This window comes from Pan troglodytes, chromosome 2 (assembly GCF_028858775.2).
Source record: "Pan troglodytes isolate AG18354 chromosome 2, NHGRI_mPanTro3-v2.0_pri, whole genome shotgun sequence".
NCBI lineage: Eukaryota > Metazoa > Chordata > Mammalia > Primates > Hominidae > Pan > Pan troglodytes.
The window spans coordinates 145800577-145820052 of NC_086015.1; the positions used below are offsets into that span (position 1 = coordinate 145800577).

The following is a 19476-nucleotide window of genomic DNA, read 5'->3' on the forward strand; positions in this document are numbered from 1 at the left end:
CAAGCTGGAGTGCAATGGCGTGATCTCGGCTCACTGCAATCTCCACCTCCTGGTTCAAGTGATTCTCCTGCCTCAGCCTCCTGAGTAGCTGGGATCACAGGCACTCACCACCATGACTGGCTAATTTTTGTATTTTTAGTAGAGACAGGTTTCACCATGTTGGCCAGGCTGGTCTCAAATGCCTGACTCAAGCAATCCAGCTGCCTCAGCCTCCCAAAGTGCTGGGATTATAGGCATTAGCCACCGTGCCTGGCTTCCTAGCTAATTTTTGTATTTTTGTGGTGATGAGGGTTTAGCCATGTTGCCCAGGCTGGTCTCAAGCTCCTAAACTCAAGCGATCTGCCTGCCTCGGCCTCCCAAAGTGCTGGATTTACAGGAGTGAGCCACCACACCCAGCCTCAGTTATCAAAATTTTAAATTTCCAAATATATAGTCAAAGTTTTTGTACATATGACATCTTCTCATGTTTCTCTGAAGATATTATACATTTCAAATGTCTTCTTCTGATTGTTCTGTAGCTTTGTTTTCTCTAATAATAATTGTAAAAATGGTGCCTCTTTCATGGTGACTTTTTTCAAATGTATGATAATGTGTTAGCTATCTGTTCAATTTTGTATTTTAGAATCTCTCTTCCTTTTGCCTATTTATTTATGGTAGCTGTTCTCTGCCAATTTTGTATAGGGAACAGCACTTATAAGACAAGGGTGTGTGGTTGCTCATCTTTAAAGTGTGGAAGACTGGTGTTCTTCCTGGTGGTCTATTGCTTTCTGGGCCACAATTTAGAACCAGTTGGAGAGAAGAAAGTGGTTGACCAGCCTAGCTACTCTAAATCTCTTATTCTAATTACTCCCCCTGACCAATGTCTCAGTACCCTCCTCCCTACCTCTTGATCTGTTAAGTTTGTACACCCTCTCCCCAACTACTACTACTTTTGCCTTTAGCAGATTCCTCCATATGATTTGAGCTGAATTTTCCTTCCATTTGGTTTTTCTGAGATTTAATCTATCTGCATTCTGTCTTTTCTCAACATTTCTGGTTTGTCGATGGCAATTTTTTTTGTTTCTAGGATTTCACCATGTTGACCAGGCTGCTCTTGAACTCCTGAGCTTAGGTTGATCCACCCGCCTTGGCCTCCCAAAGTGCTGGGATTACAGGCATGAACTACCACACCCAGCCTTCTTTTACTTATTTTTTTTTTTTTTGGAGATGGAGTTTCGCTCTTATTGCCCAGGCTGGAGTGCAATGGCACGATCTTGGCTCAATGCAACCTCCGCCTCCTGGGTCCAAGCAATTGTCCTGCCTCAGCCTCCTGAGTAGCTGGGATTACAGGCATGCGCCACCACGCCAGGCTAATTTTGTATTTTTAGTAGAGATGGGGTTTCTCCATTCTGCTCAGGTTGGCCTTGAACTCCCAACCTCAGGTGATCTGCCTGCCTCGGTCTCCCAAAGCGCTGGGATTATAGATGTGAGCCACTGCACCCGGCCTTTACTTTTTAAAAGTATCTCCTGGCTGGGCCCTGTGGCTCATGCCTGTAATCCCAGCACTTTGGGAGGCCGAGGCAGGCGGATCGCTGGAGCTCAGGAGTTCCAGACCAGACAGGGCAACACGGTGAAACTCTGTCTGTACAAAAAATACAAAAATTAGCTGAGTGTGGTGGTGCATGCCTGTAGTTCCAGCTACTCAGGAGGCTGAGGCAGGAAGATCAATTGAGCCCCAGAGGTGGAGGCAGTGAACCATGTTTCTGCCACTGCACTCCAGCCTGGGTGACAAAGTGAGACCCTGTGTCTCAAAAATAAATAATGATTAAAATAAACAAATAAAATTATCCCCTTTATCATTTCATGAGATTTTAGGTGGTAGGTGGGTTTAGGTGTGTGTGCTTTGTTGGCTATTTTGATCTTATCTGTGTTAGATCAAAACGGTGTGTGTGTTAAATTTTGTGTGTGTGTGTGTGTATGCATGAGAGAGAGAGAAGTTTTGCCCTGTTTTTTTGGACTTATTTCTCATATTATTGTTTTCTCTTCTAAATGATTTATCATAAATTCAGAGTTGAAATGAATACTGAATCTCCCATCCAAGTACTAACCAGGTCTGACCCTGCTTGGCTTCCGAGATCACACGAGATCGAGAGTGTTCAGGGTGGTATGGCCACAGACTGAATATTGAATCTTAGTCTTTCTCACATATGTTTTTTTCTCTACTCTCTTTGTTCTGGAAAAAAAAAACCAGCCAAATGAAATAAATATGATCACATCACACTTGCTGGTATCATTCAGAATGCACCTACTTTTCTAAAATTGATTGTAAAATTGGTGCCTATATAGTAGCTGATTTCGGGATGCTGATCAGGGCTGGGTTGCAGTGGGGTGTTGTGGTTATAAGCATGTTAGAAACCATCAGGCTCTGGGGAATGAACTAACATTAGCCACATTCACAGAAACTCGGTTATAATCCAGAATGCCAATATTTTCCCCTTAGAATACAGGATATATTATAACTTTGCAGGGACCAGTATTGTAAATAGTAGAAAACTGGAGTTGAATCCTGGTTCTTCCATTAGCTTTTTTTTTTTTTTTTTGAGGCAAGGTCTCACTCCGTCACCCAGGCTGAAGTGCAGTGACGTGATCTCAGCTCACTGCAACCTCTGCCTCCCTGCTTCAAGAGATTGTCCTGCCTCAGTCTCTCAAGTAGCTGGGACTACAGGCACATGCCACCACACCCAGCTAATTTTTGTATTTTTTGGTAGAGATGAGGTTTCACCATGTTGGCCAGGCTGTTCTTGACCTCCTGACCTCAAGTGATCCACCTGTCTCGGCCTCCCAAAGTGCTGGGATAAGCCACCGCACCCGGCCCGCCATTCACTCTTGAGTTGGAATCCTGGTTCCGCCATTCGCTGTCTTTGTTACCTATTATTATTGAATCTGCACTTTTGTCTTCATGAATATTAAATGAAATAAACAATGTGAACTTCTTGGCACAGTAGCTAGTACATAGAAGACATGGAATAAATATTAGCAATGATAATGAAGATGATGATGGCAGTAATCACCAGAGCTCTGCTTTTTTGGTAGCCCTCTTAGTATCAATGAGCCTGGAAAAATAAATTAATAATTCAGATGGATCCTTGGAAACTGTGAAATTAGCAAAGATTGTCTTTATATAAAATATATTTTAAAAATGTAGTTGTAATTAGTTATTTAGTCTTTAGTTGTGTTATCATGGGAAAAATAACATTTTGTACTTCAGTTTTCTCACCTGTAAATTGAGGATAATTTCATAGGGTTGGCATGGATATTCAATGAGTAAATACGGTGAAGTGTTTAAAATGGTGACTACCCAGTAGCAGCTCAATTTTTTTTTTTCGGATAGGGTCTTGCTCTGTTGCCCAGGCTGGAGTCCAGTGTAGTGAACATGGCTCACTGTAGCCTCAGACTCCTGGACTCAAGAGATCCTCCCATCTCAAACTCCAGAGAAGCTGGAACCACAGGCACATGCCACCACACCTGGCTAATTTTAGTTTTGTTTTTTTTTTAGAGATGGGTTTTTTCCACGTTGTCTAGGCTGGTCTTGAACTCCTGAGCTCAAGTGCCCTTTCCACCTTGGCCTCCCAAAATGCTGGCATTACATGTGTGTGTCACCATGCCCTGCTTTATCCTCGTTTTATTTTTAGTTTGTGATTTTTTATATTATTTTGAAAAACAACCCCCAGCTTAAAAGATGTTATTTTTTTCAACCAACAGTTGGAATACATGATTAGATATAATTTATGTGATAAACAAATATTTAAATGAAGACTATTCTACAAAAATTGGAACATATGGTTACTATAACTACAGTGTACATTTTTAACTAGTTTAAAAATCTTTGTATGTATTTTTTCTCATTGCTCTGCAAGCCAAAAAACAGTGTACACTTTTGATTACCAGAATACTTAGGTCCACCAAGTATACCATCTCTTTGTGAATTCTTACGACCTGATACTATTACTTCAATTGTTTTCAAACGATTGCTCTTTTAATTATCAATGATGGCCGGGTGCGGTGGCTCACACCTATAATCTCAGCACTGTGAGAGGCCGAGGAGGGTGGATCACCTGAGGTCAGGAGTTCGAGACCAGACTGGCCAACATGGAGAAACTCTGTCTCTACTAAAATTAAAAAAATTAACTAGGTGTGGTGGTGTGCACCTGTAATCCCAGCTACTCAGGAGGCTGAGGTAGGAGCATCTCTTGAACCTGGGAGGTGGAGGTTGCAGTGAGCTGAGGTCGTGCCACTGAACTCCAGCCGGGGCAACAGAGCGAGACTCAGTCTCAAAAAAACAAAATTATCAGTGAAACCCTTTTATCAAATAAGATTTCACAAGATACTACAATATGTAAGCAGTCTGGGTTAGGGTCCTTGATCCAGAGCCCTGTGTATTTTTCTCTCCATGAAACCCAGAGCTCCTGGAAACACAGTTTGAATACCTTATTTGTCATTGCTAGTGATACAATCAGTTAAGCAGGTAACAATTTTCTTTATATAATTATTACACGCTGGTTGTGCATTTCTTTTTTTTTTTTTCTGAGACAGAGTCTCGCTCTGTCGCCCAGGTTAGAGTGTAGTGGCTTGATCTTGGCTCACTGCAACCTCTGCCTCCTGGGTTCAAGAGATTCTCCTGCCTCAACCACCTGAGTAGCTGGGATTACGGGCGCTTGCCACCACGCCCGGCTAATTTTTGTATTTTTAGAAGAGACGGGGTTTCATCATGTTGCTCAGGCTGGTCTTGAACTCCTAACCTTAGGTGATCTGCCCACTTTGGCCTCCCAGCATGCTGGGATTACAGGCGTGAGCTACTGCACTGGGCCCTGGTTGTGCATTTCTAATGATATACTCTAGTTATTATTTTACACTTGGAAACAATTTTGGGAAACGGTTTTATCAATGGTATATTTACAAATCATATCTTAGGGTTGGCTGCTTTTACAGAGGGTTGTTACAGACATTTTATATGCATTATTTTTAGCTTCATTTACAGAGGATGACTTTTTATTTTACCTTTCCCAAATCAGGTTATACCATATTTAGAATCTACGTTTCCTCATGAACTTGCCCTGGTCAATATTACCACGAAAAAAAACAGATCATAAGAGTATTTCATGAAAAAGTGTTCTCTTATCAAACTTATTGGTGAATAATTTACACACATTTTTCATGTTTAAAGTGTACAACTTAGCGATGACAGTTGTATACACCTGTGAACTTGTCACTACCATCAAAACAGAGAAAATTTCCATCGTCCCTCTCCAAAAATATTTTTTCTGCTCATTTGCAGTTTATCCTTCCCTCCACTCCTGGCTCCAGGCAATTACTAATCTGGGTTTTGTCATTATAGGTTAGTTTGTACTTCATATAAGTGGGATTATACAATATGTTTTGTCTCTAGTTTCTTCAACTCAGCATACCGATTTTGAGAGTTATCCATATTGAGTCCTGTGTGAGAGTATTTCTTCTTTTTTATTGTTGAGTAGTATTGCATTGTATAAATATACCACAATTTGTTTTTTCATTTACATGTTGATGGACAGTTGGGTTCCTTCTGGTTTGGGGCTTTTGTGAAAAACAGCTGCTATGAGCATTCCTGTTCAAATTTTTGTGTAAGCATATGTTTTAATTTCTCTTGGATAACATCTAGGAATGAAATGGCTGGGTCATATGTTAGATGTATGTTTACCTTTTAAAGAAATATTTTGCTTTATTTTGTGAGAACTTACTTAACTCCCCTTGCATATCTAGATAAATAAGTATCAGATAAGGATACTAAATTTACCAGATTCTGTAGGTGGCAGGTGGGAAAAATCAGATAAGAATACTAAATTCACCTGATTCTCTAGGTGGCAGGTGGGAAAAATTCCTTATCTTCCCTCTCCATGGCCCACCTACTTTCATAGTTCATTGCCCGTCCAATTTGTTTGAGTTCTTAAAATAATTTCAACTTCACCCCCCTTTTTTTTTCTATTGTTACCATCTCAGGGTTGGTTGGGTGCCTATTCTGTATTGGATATTGTGTTAGGCGCAGAAGGGGCACGTGGGACTTTGAGTTAAAGGGGCAGCAAAACCTTGTTCTGTTCTCTGGACTGAGTTGGACAGACCACAACTACGGATTATGCTTCAGGCAAAGTATGTGAGAACTCTTGAGGCAGCATTCCATTTACCTGACTCACATGCGAGAGAAAATATCCCACTTTTGTTTGAGTGTGGGCTTTAGTTATATATTTATTTTAATCAGGTGTGGCTGTTAAAGGAAAAGGAAGCAATCCGTGAAACAAACGGAAAAAAAAAAAAGTAGGGGAGAGAAACAAGTCTTCCTTTAATAACGTGTACCTTTCCTTTTGACCAGCAGGTCCCAAAGGGTGGTACCCAGACTAGTAGCACCAGTTTTCGCTGAGAACATGTTAGAAATGGGAACTGTCGCGCTACGCTCCAGACCTAACTGAATCGGAAACTCAGTTTCTGGGTTTGGGATCTGTGATTTAAAAAGCTCTCCAGGTGATTCTGATCCACGCTCAAGTTTGAGAACTGCTGTGCTAAACTCATTCCCAGGGTGTAGGTGGTCATCTTTAGACTTGGGTAACTGTGGGCGGTAGAGATAACGTTGCCGCAGCGCCCGTCCACCTCTCCCCATCCACGCTCCCAGCGCCTGCAACTCCTCTTTCACCCTCAGCCTAAACCCAGGTTCTGGGCTTCCCTTTCCCTCCCCTGGGAGCCGCAGGCAAAACGTGGCAAGTGGATTCAGAGTTTGCGGGCCCGGGTGCCGGCCGAGCATGCGCAGTGGCGCGAGCGCAGCGGCTACGCGGGCGCGGAGAGGTAGCCGCAGAGTGGACTTGCAGGTACTTGGATCTCCAGTGGGAGCTGCGCTCTCGAAGGCAGGACAGCGGTGGCGGCAGGTACGCGGGGGTGGGGATAGGGCCCAAAAGGAAGGCTGGACAGACAGATGGAAAGCGAAGCGTTACTCCTTTGGGGGCGCGCGGCGGCCCGGGGGCAGTATCTCCGGGTCCCCTCGCTCGCGTCTCGTCTCCTGGCTGTGCAGTGTGGCGCCCGCCGTCCTCTGGGCACGCTTTTGCCCAGTCCCGGCAGGCAGTGCCCGCAGGTGTTAAATCGCGTATTTACACTGCTTAAACAATAAGCCTGTTAACTGAATTGTGATTCCATGCAATGAAATAAGGTATTTCATTAAGTTTTCTGCTTTCAACTTTGGGTGGCTGCCGGTGAGGCTTTCTGAACCAGCCTGTTTTGTTTTAATTCTGGGACTGGTTTGTTTGCCTTTGGCCTTTTGGTGCATAGGATCAATAGGGCTGTAGTGAAATCCCATCCGTGCTGTTTTTGGTACCTTTCCTGGAGCATAGGGACCTCTGGATGCGGCATAAAAATGTCAGTTTTCAGCGAATTTCACTGCCAAAAAACTTTCCGTGTTTCAGCTGCATTTTCAAGTGGAGACTTAAAAAAATTTAAGATTTCTCCCTAACTTTTCAATTATTACTGTATTTCGGTCTTCATTTGGTACTATTAAAAGGAAGCGGTCGTTTAGATGAGTAACAGAATTCTCACTTTTCCTCCTTTACTTACTTACTGTGTCACATTTTATGGCTTATACCGTGATATCTTTCCCTCCAGCCACGGTGTTGGATACACTTGTATGAGGCTTCAGCTGTGCTGCATAAATTTCTTGAAGAACCTGTGAGCCAGAAGCAAAATTTCAGGACAGGGGGCACACACTGAACTTGAAGCAAGTACTTTTACACCCCCACCACCTTTGTAATCAGCTTTCCTTTAAGTTGAATTATGTAATGAAATTCTATAGTAAAGTGTTAAATTTGTAATGTGGAGGCATATATATATACAGAGAGGTAGTAAGTTTAGGAAGAGGAAATTTTAAGTTCAGGAAGAGAAACCTATATGGAAAGGGAATACAGGTATCCTGCCCCCCTTCATTCCTCCCATGATAAATGTTTTAATGGTAGAAATAATATACAGTTGGTCTAGTTTTGGCTGTAGAGACCTTTGAGGTCAGCCAGTTCAGCTGCTTCAGTTTACAAATGAGAAAACTGAGACCAGCGAGGTTAGATGACTTGCTGTGGCCACCCAAGCCCCTCATTGGCAAAGCTAGGCCTGGGATCCAGGTTTTCTCATTTTCTGGGGTCTTTTTACCACTCCCTGCAGATACTCTTCTTTGCCTCCATTATTAAACTTCCTTTTTCTCTTCTACTTATACCATGAAGTCTGGCTTAAGCAGAAAATTAGTTGTTTCTCTTACTAAGCTTCCTAGTACCTCATAAACTCCTTTCAAAAAGTGCCCTTTCACTGAAGCCCCACCTAACAATTTGCTGGTCCTGAAACCGCCCTCCTTCCTTCCCTCAGTCACTTGGGCCCTTTGCCCAAAATGCCTGTTTGCCTCCCTCTTTCCGTATTGAAGTCCTGCTCATGCTGCAAGGTGTAGCTCAGGTGTGACCTCTTTTTGGAAGCCTTCCTTGATTGCCTTAGCATGAAGTAGCTCTCCCTCTTCTGAACCCTATAGCACTTACTACTGTTGTTTGTGCTGTTAGTATCCCCATTGTATATAGTATCCTGAGTATTTTAGCACCTCCCAACTTCCCGACCAGGAAGTTGACAGGTTGTGTAAGCTCTTGGAGGTTAAAGCCTATGACTTAAACATCCCACCCAGCACTAAGCACAAAGTATATTCTTAGCCCCTGTTTGTGGGAGGGAGTGGGGGAAGGAAGTGCAGTATGGATAGTTTTGTAAAGGGATTTCATGTGTGTTCTATAATATGGGGAAGGCCATGTTAGAGCTGTATCAAGACAGCAGCCAAGTCCATTTCTGATTCCTCATATTTTGATAACAGATCACAGATTAGTTAGGGGGATTACGGGAGACAGGCGTAAAAACAGGGGTCAGTTGGTCCAGGCCCTGGATTAAGCCTGTGACTCAAAGTGGAGAAAAGAGGGCACAGAATTAAGAAATGTAAAGGAAGAAGCATGTGGTGAAAGACTAAATGCAGAGAAGGAAAGACATGTTGAAAATGAATTTCGGGGTTGGGGTGTTAGTAATGGGTTTATAATGTTCTTTTTATCTTAAAAGTACCTCCAATTGGCTGGGTGCGGTGGCTCACGCCTGTAATCCCAGCACTTTGGGAGGCCGAGGTGGGTGGATCACAGGGTCAGGAGATTGAGACCATCCTGGCTAACATGGTGAAACCCCATCTCTACTAAAAATACAAAAAATTAGCCGGGGCGGCATGGTGGTGGGCGCCTGTAGTCCCAGCTACTTGGGAGGCTGAGGCAGGAGAATCGCATGAACCCGGGAGGCGGAGCTTGCAGTGAGCCAAGATCATGCCACTGCACTCCAGCATGGGTGACAGTGCAAGACTGCATCTGAAAAAAAAAAAGTACCTCGAATTGTGACATTGTCTCTGTTTCTTATAGTTAGTGATGTAATTGTCTTATTTCCCATTCTAGATGATAAGCTCTCTGAAGGATGACCTTTAACCCCTCACAATACCTGGCACATTGCTTTGCAGTATCAGACACTCAATAGTTATTACATGAATGAATGAATGAATGAATAAATAAATAAATAAAAAGTGCATTTTGCCATGGGGAGGGTGGGCATTTAGGATCTTAGAGCTATATGGTAGTGCTTTATCCAGACTATCCCCTAATTGTATAGAGGAGGGACTCAGATATTCTTAACTAAGCTAGTTAGTGGGATAGCCAGAAGCTCTGTTCAAATTTCCTCATTACTAGACCCAAGCTCTTTTCATTAACTATTACTTTTTGAGGTTGTTCGCCCCACGATTATTTTTATTTATTTATTTATTTTTTGAGACAGGGTCCCACTCTGTCGCCCAGGCTGGAGTGCACTGGCATGATCACTGCTCACTGCAGCCTTGACCTCCCCGGGCTCAAGTGATCCTTCCCACCTCAGCCTCCCAAGTAGCTGTGGCCACAGGCACGTGCCACCACGCGTGGCTAATTTTGTATTTTTTTGTGTTTAGAGATGGGGTCTCACTATTTTTCCCAGGCTGGTCTTGAATTCATTGGCCTTCCTCAGCTTCCCAATGTGTTAGGATTACAGGCCTGAGCCACCATGCTCAGCCTCCCAAGATTAATTTGAGTTGGTAGCAAGACACTCCAGTTCAAGATGTTCTGTGGACTGAAAGCCCTCAGAAACCAATCTAAGGGGGAAATTTGGTGGTCGATGAGAGAATGTGTGTGTCATCTGAAGAGGTGAAACACAAGGCTGCTGGCCAGTTCAAGGTTGAGTGTACACAGTGAGGAGGGAGTGAGGCTGGGGTCCTAGGAATCTTCACACTGGGGAGTTGAAGTCTGGAAAGGTCATGGTAGCTTAGCTTGTCAGAGGCAGACACAAATGGGTTGGCCCAAAGTCCTTGGGACTGAGAGTCTATTTCCTAGATATATTCTACACTACCAGGAGGTGGTGAGCAATGGCTTTGGAGAGGGTAGGCCAGGTGCAGTGAGGGTAGGCCAGGAGGGTGGCACCAAAGGGTGGTGTTTATGACCCAAGAACATGGGGGTGAGGTAAGGCTGAGAGAGAGACAATTGTGATCAGATTCTACCTGGAAAAACAAGACAGAAAGCAGTGCTGCTGAATCCAAACTTCCAGTTCAAGAGGTGGTTTGGAATATTTGTTTACTTGGAACAGATGTTGCATTTTGCAAATCATAGCCATTTTGCAAATCAAAACACAGCCTTTCCATTGAGCTGCACACAGCGATGAGGGAGCTGTTGGATGCCACATCCTTGCCATTGACTTGCACACTGTGGTTGACCACCATCTTCATATTTCCACAGGCAACGATGGTCCATTAAAAATGTCAAGGAGAGAGAGAGCAGTTGAGAGGAGAGACAGAACAAATGAGCTTGAGAAATGGCTAGCAGGGGGGAAGGGAAGGGTTGGCCTGGTTTTATATATTTTATATATATATATGTTTTTCATGATGACGTTAGTGAAAATTGATTAGGCAGATGCAAAATCAGGTAGTATGTTGAAGTTAATGTCTCATACACTTAAATGTCCAAATATTAAATCCTAGAATTTACCATGGCCCTTTGTAAAATGACAAATATCTTTCTTAAAATAATAATAGTAATATTAGTAACTAGTATTACAGAATATCTTCCATGAACCAGGCACTATACTAAATACAAGTAATATATCATTTCATCTTTATAAACCATCCTGTGAGATAGGTGCAACAATTACTCATTTATTTTTAATTTTTATTTTTTAAAAACAGGGTTTCAGTCTGTCACCCAATCTGGAGTGGAATGGCACAGTCATAACTCACTGTAACCTTGAACTCCTGGGCTCAAGCAGTCCTCCCGCCTCAGCCTCCCAGGTGTGGACCAACGTGCCCGGCTTATTAAAAAAATTTTTTTTATAGTGATAAGGTCTTGCTATGTTGTCTAGGCTGATCTCAAACTTTTAGCCTCAAGCAATCCTCCCACCTCAGCTTCCCGAAGCCCTGAGATTACAGGCATGAACCACTGCACCTGGCCTACCCTCATTTTCTAGATGAGAAAATTGAGGCTTAGAGAGATAGATAAAAGCATTTATCTGAGGTCACACAGTTTACAAGTGGCTGAGCTGAGATTTGACCCCAGGCCTATCTGACTTTATACACTGAGCGCTCAAATAACTTAATCAAATATCTTAACAAAAATGCAAAGCTCTTTCTGAGGTAACTCTAACAGATGCTTAGAATAGCCACAGGTTTCAGCTGGTGGAACCACCAACATTCTTTGAGCCACATTTAAAAAAACCAAAACAACAGTGGTAAATCGTTCCGGTTGTTTTTTTTTTTTCATTCCACTTAGTCTTTATCTCCTTTTCTCTTGAAGCATTCCTAGAGAAAGGGACAGCAGCTTTTTCTCTGGGTACACCATTAAAGCCACTTCTGATCTGCTCCCACCCTCTTTTGGGGTGGAGCTGTAGTTGGGGAGTGAGTTGGTGGTCATCCAGGGCGTGTCTGTGGAGTTGGCAATGGGAAACTGGGAAGCTCACCTTGTGTAGGAGCCTAAGAACTCTGGAGTGACCAGGTATAAGGATTTCTTTCCCTGGGGTGTCAGGATCCACTGCTGGAAGCTCCTGGAATATCTATGGATCATGACTCTAATCTTAGGCCTTTGAACTATGGCCATAAACCCCCAGGAAGAATCCAGGTGTGAACACATTCTCCCCCAATTTTTAAGATTGGAGAGTTGTGAAGTCCCTGTGGACTAATTGGAGGTGGGTGTGGATACCTCAGGAAAGGCCCCAGGTCACAGACAAATAATTTAAAGGCCCCCCCCCACCCCATAGGCCCCAGCTTTGACCTGTGAGAAAATGTGCTCCTCTCCCTCCTCTTGATGAACCTAATTACATAGAGAACTTCCTCTCCTGGGAGTCTCAAAATGGAACTCAGCTGAGAGCGTGCTTCCCTCCCTTGCTGCCTGAGCTCTCTTTCCATTTCCTGGTTCTGCTTTACCTTCCCCTGAGTGGTTCTGTGTTCCCAGGGCCTCTTCTCTGGATATGAAAGGCAGGGCCGCAGCTTCTGGCTTCACCGGGCTAATTTTTGTATTTTTAGTAGAGTCGGGGTTTCACCATGTTGGCCAGGCTGGTCGCCAACTCCTGACCTCAAGTGACTCGCCCGCCTCAGCCTCCCAAAGTGTTGAGGCTGAGGCCACCTCTGGCCCTCATTCTCTCAACATTCAAAAGCTTGTCACTTCATCCAGTTCCGAATTAACATTTTACTCTGGCTGATGATGAATGTCGGGGAGAAAGAGACATTTGTGCTGCATACGGGTTTATTGGTTATAAAATGGTTATACAATTTTGATTGCTGGAAACTTTGCTGACCTGTAAGGTCACATGAGATGTGAGGCTGTTCAACTTTGATCATCTGATTTCTTTTTAGCACTGTGTCTGAAAGTGCCTATGTGCCGTTTTTGGTGAGACATATGTAGCATGGCTTCTGTAAAGGCACGTTGCTTTTTATTATAGTAATATTGTGGGCACAGAAAGGGTGAGGAGTTAGATGATTGGGAGAGTTTTTTTCTTACTTAAAACACTTGTTTCATCAGAAAATATTTCCTAGCAGAGTTAGACATAGCTTTGTTCATAAAGTCCAGTGGTGAAGGGACTTCAGGCTTTACGATAAACTAAATTTTATGATTGACTTTTGTGAGCAATTCACAGCTATAAAACTACGAGACTGGCTGGGCATGGTGGCTCATGCCTATAATCCCAGCACTTTGGGAGGCTGAGGCAGGTGGATCGCTTGAGCTCAAGAGTTCAACACCAGCCTGGGCAACATGGCAAAACGTCGTCTCTACAAAAAAATTATCTGGGCATGGTGGCGTGTGCCTGTAGTCCCAGTTACTTAGGCTGAGGTGGGAGGATCATTTTGAGCCCAGGAGATTGAGGCTGCAGTGACCTGAGATTGTGCCACTGCACTTTAGCCTGGGTGACAAAGTGAAACCCTGTCTCAAAAAAAAAAAAAAAAAAAACCTACAAGAATATCTGGGTGATAACTCACTGCACACAGACATGCCTCCTTCAAAAGATCCAAGCTGACCACAAAAAAAAAGGAGAAACTGTCTTTTCTTGATAGTAAATTGGATGGAGACATTAGTAAGGTAGAAGGTGTCTGAGGGGCTTCTTCATGATAAAAAGCAAAAGGTTTTGGGGTGTCACTGACCCAAAATATTAGCAGAAATCAGATTTACTCTATTATTGAGGAACACAATACATTAAATTGTTTATAGATCCAGTTTCAAGAAAGAAGTTGTTTATATTAAAAAAATGACAAAATCTCCTTCAATTTTTTTGAGAACTAAGAAATAAGAGATTTTAGCAGTACTGCCAAAATAGAATTTGGATTTGAATTTAAGACACTGGTAAATGTGTGTGGAAGGATCGGTCTTGTTAATTACACCTTGGACCAAGGGCTGCTTGGAATGAATAAAAGAGGGGGAAAGGTTTAGACAAGTAGAATCTCTAGGTTGATATCAAGTTAGTATTTATAATCTTTGTAAATAAACCAAAACCTCTCAAAGACTCCTGCTGTCTCTTCCTGGAGAGCACTCTGAATTCTTTCCTGGCGGTCTCCCTTTTCCTTCCCCTCTCCCCAGTTTAAGATCATTGGGACATCCTTTTGGTCAAGGAAATGTTTCTAAGAGTGACCTAGTTATTGGAATTTTAAGTGTTAATCAGGTCAGTGAGGTGCCATCTGTGAAACACAGCTCACCAAAACCCAATGTTTTTCATCAGAAGTTGTCATGGAAGTGAGTTGATTTTGGAAAAACAACAATAATAGCAATTTGCTTGATCCCTTTCTTATCCTCAAATAGCCAAATTAAATTCAAGATTATTGGCTGGGCGCAGTGGCTCACGCCTGTAATCCCAGCACTTTGGGAGGCCGAGGCAGGCGGATCACGAGGTCAGGATATCGAGACCATCCTGGCTAACATGGTGAAACCCCGTCTCTACTAAAAAATACAAATAATTAGCCAAGCGTGGTGGTGGGTGCCTGTAGTCCCAGCTACTCAGGAGACTGAGGCAGGAGAATGGCGTGAACCCGGGAGGCAGAGCTTGCAGTGAGCTGAGATCACAGCACTGCACCTCCAGCCTGGGCGGCAGAGCAAGACTCCGTCTCAAAAAAAAGAAAAAAAAAATTCAAGATTATTATCAGTGGAAAAAGGAAATCTGAAAATCTCTGAATGTTTAGTGGTCAATTAAAATGAGTCTTAGGGCAATTTAAAGTTTAGATACCTGAAACCAGTTGGCCTATGATCAGAACCATGGGTGAGAAGTCAAAGTCTGTGATTCTGTTTCTGACCCCATGAGAAGGAAGGCCTTCTCTTCAGCTGTAGGTTTGATAATTAAACAAGATAGTGGATGTGAAAGTAACTAGTCAACTACAAGATAAAGAGGAAAGGCATTTATTGATGTTTAAAAAAGCTTTCTGATTTTACTTCCTTTCACTGATAAGTGGCCAAGAATTAGAGAATGACTTGCCTGCTGGAGGTTGCCTGATTTGAAACTGCCAGAAATTAAACTCATAACTGTGTCTTATAATTTCAACATTTGAAAAAATGTCAGGGTTAATTTTTTTGAGACAGAGTCTTGCTCTGTTGCTCAGGCTGGAGTACAGGGGCACAATCTTGGCTCACTGCAACCTTTCGCCTCCCGGGTTCAAGTGATTCTCCTGCTTCATCCTCCCCAGTAGCTGGGGTTACAGGCGTGTGCCACCATGCCCAGCTAATTTTTGTATTTCTAGTAGAGACATGGTTTCTCCATGTTGGCCAGGCTGATCTCGAACTCCTGACCTCATGGGACTTCAGTCTAGCTCCAAATCTAGTGCTCTTGCAGTCAATTCATATTTTCTTCTGTTACTGACCATATAAAATAATTCCTCTATGAAATTTATGTGCAATTTTTATAAAAGTCTAAATGTATTTTATGGCTAACCCTCAACTATGGAGCATATTAACATTAAAATGAGTTCTTGAAATAAGAGTTGATTAACATGGGAAAATATCCATCTCTTTCATCTTGAACAAAGTAGTTTTGTTTTAAAACTTACACTTCCTGCTAATGTACATCTGGAATGTGTAGGATAAAAGATTAAACTTTCTAAATATTTTACAAAGTTATATTCTCCCTATGTGATATATATTGTTCTGTGGGAGACTAAGCCTTAATTGAAGTATTTCTGCAAGGTTACTATAAGCATTTCTCATACCACTAGGACAATAAATAATGGGAGAACCCAAAACATTGTAATTTTCTAGTAATTCAGAGGAAATAACTGAATCCTGAAACATTGTACAAAAGGGTACACAATGATACCCATTTTTGCATGTTAATGTATTATTAAATATCAGTGGGAATAGTCTGCATGCTATTTCACATCTCAGGCACACTTAAGGAAGACCTTGTGATGTGCGTGTTGCTCATTTAATCTAGAAAGGATACCAAGATTCATTTAGAACTTATTTATGCACAGTTTTTTTTGAGTATGTTATGTCCTGAGGCATTAAGGGTATTACTAAAGCAAGCAGCGGGACTTCTCAGAGAAATTAAAGGTTTCATATCAACCACACGTTGTCAAAATCTTCACTTTGAATAGGATTAAATGATGTTTCATCAGTATTCTTGGCACACATGACATTGTTTTTAAAATAACAGTTTTATTACTCTTGGCTGTGACAGTTTCTCAGACTTTCCTTAATATCATACAGTTCTCCAATTTAAACTGTATAGTCAGTTTTACAATATTTTAATTACCCTGTATTCATTAGCACTTTCCTCATTTTCTACTACCTCCTCCCCAGCTGCCCCTACCCTAGGCAATGCCAAATCTACTTTCTGTCTATATATTTGCCTATTCTTGAAATTTCAAATAAATGGAATCGTATAATATGTGGCCTTTTGCGTCTGGCTTATTTCACTTAGCACAATGATGTCAAGGTTCATTCATGTTGTAGCACATATCAAGACTTCTTTTCATGGGTGTGCATAATATGCCATTGTGTGGACATATCACATTTTATGTATTCATCCTTCAGTTCATAGACATTGGGGTTGTTTCTTCTTTTGGGCTATTATGAATATTGTTGCTGTGAACTTTTGTGCACTGGTTTATTAGGGGCATTTATTTTCATTTCTCCTGGGCATATACCTAGAAGTGGAATTGCTGGGTCATATCACTTAGCATTTCGAGGAACTGCCAAACCGTTTTCTGGAGCAGCTGCACCATTTTACATTCCTACCAGCAATGAATGGAAGTTCCTGTTTCTCCACATCCTCACCAGCACTTTATTATCTGTCTTTTAAATTATGGCCGTTTTAATACATGTGAAGTAAGTATCACATTGTAGTGACTTAAAAAAAAACTAATAGACTTTATCTTTTAGAACTGTTTCAAATTTACAAAGAAATGAAGCAGATGAAACAGTGCTCCCATATACTCCCACACTGACATACTGTTACCCTATTATTAACATATATATGTATATATTTTTTTTTTTTTGAGACGGAATCTCGCTTTGTCACCAGGCTGGAGTGCAGTGGTGCGATCTCAGCTCACTGCAACCTCTGCCTCCTGGGTTCAAGCGATTCTCCTGCCTCAGCCTCCTGAGTGGCTGGTACAGGCATGTGCCACCACGCCCAGCTAATTTTTGTATTTTTAGTAGAGATGGGTTTCACCATGTTGGCTAGGATGATCTTGATCTCTGGACCTCATGATCCACCCGCCTCGGCCTCCCAGAGTGCTGGGATTACAGGCGTGAGCCACTGCTCCCGGCCTTATTATTAACATCTTACATTAATTAGTATGACATGTTTGTTATAATTAATGAACTGATCTTGTTATATTATTAACTAAAGTCCTTAGGTTATTCATATTTCCTTTGTTTTTAGCCAAAATCCCTTTTCTGTTGCAGGATCCCATCCAGGATACCACATGACATTTAGTTACTGTGTCTCCTTAGGCTCCCCTTGGCTGTGACAGTTTCTCAGACTTTCCTTGTTTTTTGATGATCTTGAGAGTTTTGAGGAATAGCGATCAGGTACATTGTGGAATGCCTCTATGTTGGAATTTGTCTGAATTTTTTTTTTTATCATTAGCCTGTGGTGACATTGATTTTTAGTATTCAGGGCAACTTGATCAGAATTCGAAATCAGCAGAATGTGGTTGGTGGGAAATTATTTTAATTTATTTTTATTTTTAAAATTTATCCTATTTTATTTATTTTTAGAGACAGGGTCTGCCATGTTGCCCATGCTGGTCTCAAACTCCTGGGCTCAGGCAGTTCTCCTGCTTTGGCCTCCCAAACTGCTGGGATTATTATAGGCATGAGCCACCCACTATGCCTGGCTGGGAAACTCTTAGGAATTTTAAAAATTCAGTTGCCTCTAGAAGATGAGCAGACATTTAACTTAAGATATGTTTTCCTAACAAGAGCTTGATCACATTGGAAGATGATCAAATTCGGTAGTGGAGTTTATCTTCATGACTGTTATGAGACAGCATCTAACCTAAAGGTAAAGCCAAAGATACATTTTTCACGCTTTAAGAGAATGTTGTTTTGCTTGTAATAAAACATAAAGTTAATAGAAATTCAGATTAACTTTTAGAATTCCATAGTACTATGGCAGCAAGCATCCAATGTATATTGAGTACTTCCACCTACATCAATCCCAGTAATTCTCAAAATGCTTTGTGAAGGGAGTAGGAACTGAGGCTCAAAGAGGCTGTGTCATTTGGTCTGAGACTCACATAGCTTGTCAGTAGAAGAGCTGAGATTTGAACTCAGGGCTGTGGAAGCCTATACTCTGCTGCCTGCCAGACTCCAGAGTTTCCAGTGGTTTTAAATCATGAATGTATCAAAGGACACAGGCTTGAGTCCTTATCTTATTGGATATTTTTACTGCCAGCCAAAGGAGATAGTATGTCTCTGTGTTTAAGGCCCCACTGAAATTGGTTGGTCCGGTTGACAGCATACTGTTGACTGCTAACAAAGGGAAACTAAGCCAGCTTTGCCTGGGGCACTAATTCCTGCCACATGTCTTCTGAAAATGAAGCCTGAGGGTAATAAAGCAGGCAATGAGCTATGTGGGAGAACAACATTAGCTGAGTATGTTTGCCAGCAGTTACATTGCTCAATGTATGTCTTAGTTACTTCTCAAGTTTTTTCAATAAGTGAGTGTCAGAGAGGATTTAATTTTAAATATTTATCTTTAAATTGGAGTAGATGTGGTAATACTGTGTGAATGCACTTGAAATGGAATAATAAAGTTGCATAGATAGTTGTCTGAGGAAGGTTTGGAAAATTTCCCTGCTCATTCAGCTAATTTTTGTAAACTGCCCAAGATGATTGATCACAGATTAATACAAAGTTTCTTTCTATACTACCAAAATATCAGACTTTATGTATTAGTCAGGATAGAGTAGTCTGTGCTGCAGTAACAAATTAACTGTGACATCTCCATTACTGTCTTGTTCATGTAAATGTCAGTGTTTATTGGCTGTTCTCCAGGGCAGCTCACCTATATGCAATGACTCAGAAATCCAGGCTGCGGTGATTTTTGTGACTTTGCTTTCCTAACATGGGGCTTTCAAGTGGTCCCACCAGAGGAAGGGGAACTGGATGATCACGTACCAGCTCTGAAATGCTTTGACCTAGAGTGACAAATATCACTTTGACTCACAGCCTGTTGGCTAGAACTAAGCTCATGACCCTGCTTAATAGCAAGGGCCTAGAAATAAGAGGGAGCACATAGGTATTCAGTGAACAATAAATGTCTTTTGCATCCCTGGTTTTAGAGCAACAGAAGCAGTTAAATCGTTTGCCAAAGTCTCTTCTGTAGAGATAGAAAAGTGGACTGAATATTTAGTGATAATTACTTGCTAAAAAATTATAAGTGAATTTT

The 19476-nt window shown here is 41.9% G+C and overlaps 1 protein-coding gene across 15 annotated transcripts in view; it reads left to right on the forward strand.

The window, feature by feature from the left end:
• PLS1 (plastin 1) overlaps positions 1–19476 on the forward strand; it is a 135035-nt gene that overhangs the window by 11432 nt on the left and 104127 nt on the right. The window contains exons 1-2 of one of the 15 annotated variants that reach the window (XM_063806300.1): positions 6810–6926; positions 7654–7769. The exons of 10 other annotated variants lie outside the window; for them this stretch is intronic. The gene's annotated coding sequence lies outside the window, so the exon portion shown is untranslated. Of the gene's footprint in view, positions 1–6792; positions 6927–7653; positions 7770–19476 lie in introns of those variants that run through there. 4 more of the 15 variants (XM_001162294.7, XM_054681118.2, XM_063806299.1 and 1 more) reach the window with 4 other exon arrangements.